Source organism: Apteryx rowi, unplaced genomic scaffold (genome assembly GCF_003343035.1).
Source record: "Apteryx rowi isolate R43461 unplaced genomic scaffold, aptRow1 scaffold_915, whole genome shotgun sequence".
Classification (NCBI taxonomy): Eukaryota; Metazoa; Chordata; class Aves; order Apterygiformes; family Apterygidae; genus Apteryx; species Apteryx rowi.
The window spans coordinates 5,897-11,477 of record NW_020451222.1 but is presented as its reverse complement, the minus strand read 5'-3'; the positions used below and the strand labels follow the sequence as shown (position 1 = coordinate 11,477).

Below are 5,581 nucleotides of genomic sequence, written 5' to 3'. Positions count from 1 at the left end.
AAAGAGCCAGTCCATTACCACCTCCTCAGTGACAATTCGGACCCAAGGCATTCTGCATCCATCCCTATTGAACCTTTTTCATCCTGTCCCAGTGGTTCTCTCTCCGTTGAGGGATCTGAGTTAAAAGAGATACCTTTGAAGGGAATATTTGTTACTGCAGTTCAAGTGAGGTCACCAATCATTTTAGGTTAGTGGGGTAAGTTTCCTAATTTGTTGCTGGGATATTTCAAGAATAAATCAATGACTCCATCCTACTCCTTTACTGAGGACCAGAATACAGCTGCCAAGATGCCTGTCACTTCTTCCAAACAATGCTACCCTGTCACTTGCCCCAAAAAGAGGTTATATCTGTGCTGAACTCTTATAGTTCCTGAGTTTCATGCCAGGCATAGAAAACTCTAGGTGAATGCACGTCTTCCTATGTTTAGGTATATAGATAGTTAATAATTACCTCTTAGAGTCACCTTAATTGTCTCTTCATCTTCCTTAATAGCTGAATTTAGACCCTGCTCCTTGGCTTTTCTCAAGAATTCTAAAAAGTATTTCAAGATAGATCTATGGTTAGCAAAGTAGGTGTTTTTTGTAAACCTCCTGAGTGTGGAGTATGCTGTGTGAATATAATAAAAGTTAACATTAGAATACCACAAAGTAATGCACATCATACAGCATAAGTCATTATAATGCATTATCTGTAAAACAATACAGTTAGAAATTCTAAACTAAAATAGCTTGTTGAGCAGTGTGGAAAACATCTAGTATCCCTTGTTTATGCCAGTGATACGGTATTCTCCAGAACCAGTGATGAAACAGCACAGAAATCATTTTCTCAACATTGATACCTCCTAAGTAGTTTTTATCAAAAATAGAAACTCTTATAAAACATCAGATTATTCATTGACCTAATAAATATCAATCATTATAATAAGAACGAAATGGCTCTTTTGCTTGCTTTAAAAATAGTTTGGCAGGAAAAGCTTTTCTTCACTTCAGATAAATTGGACTGGGGCAAATTTCAACTGAGTCATTGTATCCAGATATAGAAGCAGCGATATCTAAAAATGGACGGATATCCAAAACATTTAATCTATTGAATTGCAAGATTGAGACTGCTGCATGTTTCCTCCGTCATGTTTGAATTTGCATTAAATTAGAGATAGCAGTGAGGCAAAAGAGAAAAAAAAAAAAGACAAAAAAGAATTTCACTGAGGAGGAATTCAAAACTGGGCAGAGACTACAAACCTCCTGAAGTCCCTTCCAACCAGAGTTATTCTGTGACTTTGTATGGTTCTACAGGCAAAAATTTCAGAAAGCTCTGTATCACTGGCCCAGTTCTCAAGGCCTGTCACAATGCTATGGCTTTAAAGAGCTGCAGTGCAGTTGAGTGTAAAGAACAGACAGTCCTCTGATATAATCAGGTCTTGATTGAGGGCTTAGGCATGTAAAATTTAAAGGTAGATTTAGGATTAATTGTAGAAGGAAATTTCGGAATCATATAGCTGAGTTTCGTGACACCTAAGTCAAGCATCTCAAACTATTTTTTTCAGCAAGTCTGCAACTCAGGGGTGCATAGGTCAGAGGTAGAACTGGATCAAAATGTAGTGTTACTTATCCTATTTTTATTCACTTTATCCTGTGTGTCAGTTTCAGCTAATAGAATTTCCTAAGAATTATGCAAGAAGACTTTTGCAAAACAAGGAAACCTTTCTCCTTGATTTTTCTAGCATCTCTAGGTTAAATTAATCATGATTAATCTAAGCCTGTCTGGTTAATGTGATGAGCAGCATCTCAGATTTTTCCAGGAAAAAAAACATTGTCTGAGATCTTCTTAAGTTGCTTGTGAACTGAACATACTGTTTTTGATGACCTATTGTAAAGGTGATTTGTTCATCCTAATACTTTTTCAAAACCAAACCATTAGAGGCTGTTTCAAGTCTGGAACCAAAACACAGTAATTTTATTTTTAAAAAAATCTTGATAATAAATCATTATTTGCAAGAGAAATTCTGGCCCAGGTGAAAAATGTGAATGCTTATTTTAATTTCCTAAACTATATATCTGAAACTTTAGTTTAGCTCTTTTTGATCTTTTTTTTTTTTTACTACCTTTAAGAATGATACTACAGATGATCATACAATGAGAATGAAGAGGATTTTTGGTGAACATTCACTAATTGATGGAATTTAGCTCTCCGATGTTGTCTGTCTTAACTAAAGAAAACTCACATTTTAAATATTTTTTATTTTTTATTAATGCAGAAGTGTAACAGTGCTTTTTCCCCAGGTAATACAAACCTACAATAATAGCAAACAGGCTTTGGAAGGTAACTGAGATATCCAAGACTCCATCTATTCCTAAAATCCACATCCATACATACCAGAGCTTACCTCCTGCTCTCTATGACTACAACAGTTCTAAAGTTTTCATTATTATTTACTAAAATTTATACACAGAGGGAAACTAAGGAGACATATTATGTAACTTTAACAGATTACACTTTTTTTTTTTAATGAGTGCTTAAAGGCAGTCTAAAATGTGCTATGTACTCCGTCTCACAAAGGCAAAAATAATGAAAGGATAACATGAGCTGTCATATTAATCTTCTGAGATATTTCTGACCCAGTTACTCAAGTTATTTTATTTAAAAATTTGGATATCTTTTTTTTAAATTTATTTACTTATTTATTTTTTAATCAGATGCACAGTCCAGAGCAGTGAAGTAGAGGAAGACTATCTCCTTGTTTAGAGGTGGATTACTACCTCTACGACCTACCACTACGTTGCAGTGTGAGATATGAGCAGTTTCAACCTGGTAAGTTTCTATTAACAGTTTAATTGATAACAGTTTTTCCATTCCCGGTCTCATTTACATTTACACTAACATCTCATCTGCTGTTGTTTTCTATTCTTGATGTTGTATTTTTGTGTTAATCTTTATAAAAAACTACCTTCCATGTTAACAAAACACAGATGTTCTTTCTGAGCTTTTATCACATGAGATGTTTGAGATGCAGTTTTGTCATGAATCAAAGTATTTTTAGTTTCCATACAATGCAATTAGCATATGAAATGTTTCTAATCCTTCAAATATTTATATTTATAATATGTATTCACAGTACTCTCAACTGATGCCCATTCTTGTCAGGACTAGAAGTTGAAATGTCAAAAAATTTATGAGCTGAAGGTCTGCAGAAAAAAATATAATTTTCTGTTTTATTTCAATGACTTATTTTTCTAACTCTAAAAAACATTTTTGAATTGTAAAAATACTATTCTAAATATTCAAAATATGTATTTTTAAAGTGCAGGAGCATTTACTTAACCCAGCCTTATTCTGAAAAATGTTTGCTTCAGGTGAGTTCTTTTTTTTATGAAAGACCTGGCTGTGATTTCTCTCCCCCGCCCCCAAAAGAAAGGATGGTGCACTTTAAGCAGTGCTATCTCTCTTTAGAGGAAAACCAGATAGAAGCAATTATGGATAGTAGTCTCTTAAGTTCTAGGGAATGGAACTAGTCCTGCTACTGTTTATATGCTAGCATATTGGTGATACACACAAACTTCAGCTAATAAGTGCAGCACTAGGAAGTTGTAAGATAGTTTTGAAAGTTCAAGAATTCAAATTAGCATCTGAGCTGAACAGATGTAACAGTTTCAAATTTATACCGATATGACAAAACTGGTATCAGAACCCTGGCAGAATGTAAGGCATTCCTTATAGCCTAAGGAGGCATTTATAAGGTTATCAAATATATCAGCAAAGAAATACATAATAAAGAGTTGCAGATTTTCTTCAACACTAGTCTTAGCTGATCTGCTATTTTATATGCATGTGTGCATACACATATGTATGTATGTTTATTTAAATTCTGCTGGTAAATGGATGATCTAATGTCCTGCATTTAAAGGAAATGCAATAGTATCTGGGTTTGACTATTCTGGTGCCCCATCAGTAGTGCTTCACCACTGCACTGACTTTAAAAGTATATCAGATAATAATGATGAAAATGAAGGTAACAGTGATGATTAATTTTGCCACCTCAAAAAGTGGTAAAATTAATTGTGTCTGTCCTGTGGTCACTGGTCACTGGAACAGAGAGATCAAAAATATTATGTTAACACTAGAGAAACACAAGAAATATGGCTTTATCCCTCCAGGAGATTTCTTTTCATCTGATATGAACTTACTTGGACTGTTTGAGCTCTCCAAGCTAAATGGTAAGTCCACTGAGTTGCCAGGTTAGTGATTATATCACCTGTGCTGACTCAGACTCACCTCCTGTCCTCATAAACCCAGTCACTGTCACTACATTTTCAAAGCAGCTCAAATCTTTTTCAGCTGGGTCCCCAAGTCCAACCTGCACTGCATACAGGTATGTACATTTTGTCTCCTTATAATTCATTCTGGTAATTAGCACATATCCAGTCCTTTCACATATTTTGGGAAGGTCTACCATGGCTACTGCAAAACCTGTTTTTTTGCTTGGATGCATTTCCCTTGCTGTGTTTCTGCAGTTTTAGAAATGGAAGAAGAATACTTTTTGCTCCAGAGCTTAGACTTGCCCTGGGATTTAATGCAAGCTCTTGCCTTAACATCACCACTTCTTAGTCGTGTTTGGCACATGATGAAAACAGGGTGCTTCCTCTTTACTGTGTTTGAACTGTCTTGGGTATTGCTACCTGTCCAGTCTTCCTTCAAACTTCTTACTCTCCAGAAATTCTCAGATGCTATCCTTAGAGAAGGAAGAAATACTTGCAATTCTGTTACTCAGAAGAGATCATTCTGCATGATTCTTATTTATGTGCATATGTCAATGTAGGATACTTCTGAAAGCCTCTGGAAGGTATCTTTCAGCATTATTTGGAAGACAGTTTTAAATATCTTAATCTTCAATTGTTTTAGCCTTCTGAAAACTTTGGGTCATGTGCAGTTAGAGGAAATGAGTGCAGTATTTGATGGGCAGCATTTATGCTTGGCAAGACTGGCCCAGTAGCTACTTTTGCTTTCATGATAGGAAGTTAAAGAAAGCAGAATATTACTCCCAAGAGCTAGTGGAATTCTATCAGTCTTGTGCCATGGAGCTGAATGATAGAAGTGAAAATTCTGAATAGGTATCTTCTGTAGAAAACAAGATAGAAGAGAACAATAAAACAATCCCTTTCATACTATAATTCATCTTAGAAGCTGTAGGGAATAAAAATAACATTTCCGTATAATTTGTGCTGGTGAATAAGCAATTAATAATACTATAGCAGTCTCTGCTTAGCTGGCTTTCTGCAAGTGGCTCTTTTGATTTCAAAATGCTTTTAAGGACCTCTGTCACAATGAGTGTGCAGTGTGTCCTTACAATGTCACAGAATGGCTTTACACCATCATAGCCTGTGTTTAAAAAGAACTGATTGAGTTGATGTCTTTAGAAAGTTGCTCTCTTTCCAAAAAGGTGATTGAGGTACATACTGTGTCACTTGAATACTACCACAACCTCTCCCTACTTTCTTAAATAAAACTAATTTTGGATTTTCAGTGTTCATTTATGATTTGATGTTAAAAGCTATATTCCTTTCATTAAAGGTGTATATGTTCCTT

The 5,581-nt window shown here is 35.1% G+C and overlaps 1 long non-coding RNA gene across 1 annotated transcript; it reads left to right on the top strand.

Annotated features, from left to right (window-relative positions):
• Positions 1-2,707: 2,707 nt before the first annotated feature.
• Positions 2,708-4,363, top strand: LOC112978309. The gene is made up of 3 exons (XR_003257851.1): positions 2,708-2,809; positions 4,153-4,212; positions 4,334-4,363. It is a non-coding gene; the product is annotated as an uncharacterized LOC112978309 (long non-coding RNA).
• Positions 4,364-5,581: the final 1,218 nt, after the last annotated feature.